Source organism: Coenobita brevimanus, chromosome 1, assembly GCF_032717465.1.
Source record: "Coenobita brevimanus isolate Jiangsu-jjx chromosome 1, ASM3271746v2, whole genome shotgun sequence".
Taxonomy (NCBI): Eukaryota; Metazoa; Arthropoda; class Malacostraca; order Decapoda; family Coenobitidae; genus Coenobita; species Coenobita brevimanus.
This window is the reverse complement of record NC_136954.1, coordinates 25531987-25532589: the sequence shown is the minus strand read 5'-3', so window position 1 is coordinate 25532589 and position 603 is coordinate 25531987. Positions and strand designations below refer to the sequence as shown.

The 603-nt window shown below is 33.7% G+C and overlaps 1 pseudogene; it reads left to right on the top strand.

The window, feature by feature from the left end:
- Positions 1-259: 259 nt before the first annotated feature.
- LOC145416259 (5S ribosomal RNA) lies at positions 260-378 on the top strand (annotated as a pseudogene).
- The last annotated feature ends 225 nt before the right edge of the window (positions 379-603 follow it).

Below are 603 nucleotides of genomic sequence, written 5' to 3'. Positions count from 1 at the left end.
ACCAGTAGGAAGAATATTAATATACTCTGAGTAGATATTATGCAAGGGAATTTTAAGTACAAAACTAGTAGAAGAAAATATCAATACAATTTAAGTTGACATTATACAGATGAGCTGGATATATGAACCGGATATGGTAAATACCGGTAACTGAAGTGAATATCATAAGGTGTTGAAAGTACATGTAGGAGAAATACACATATATATATATATATATATATATATATATATATATATATATATATATATATATATATATATATATATATATACCACGTTGAGTACACTGCTTCCCGTCCGATCAGCGAAGTTAAGCAACGTTGGGTCTGGTTAGTACTTGGATGGGTGACCGCCTGGGAACACCAGATGCTGTTGGCATAACGTTCTCCCTACGTGTCAAGTGGGGTTGGCGGAGGATTAGTGCCCCTCCCTGTAAAACAATTAACTCTAAGCCCTTGGCCACCCTGTTTGGGATACATGGCGTCTGGCAATGAATGAATGAAAATATATATATATATATATATATGTGTGTGTATATGATATAAAATCTAAGGAAATAGTATAAAGGTGAGTTAGAAATAACACTAGGGAAAATATATGACT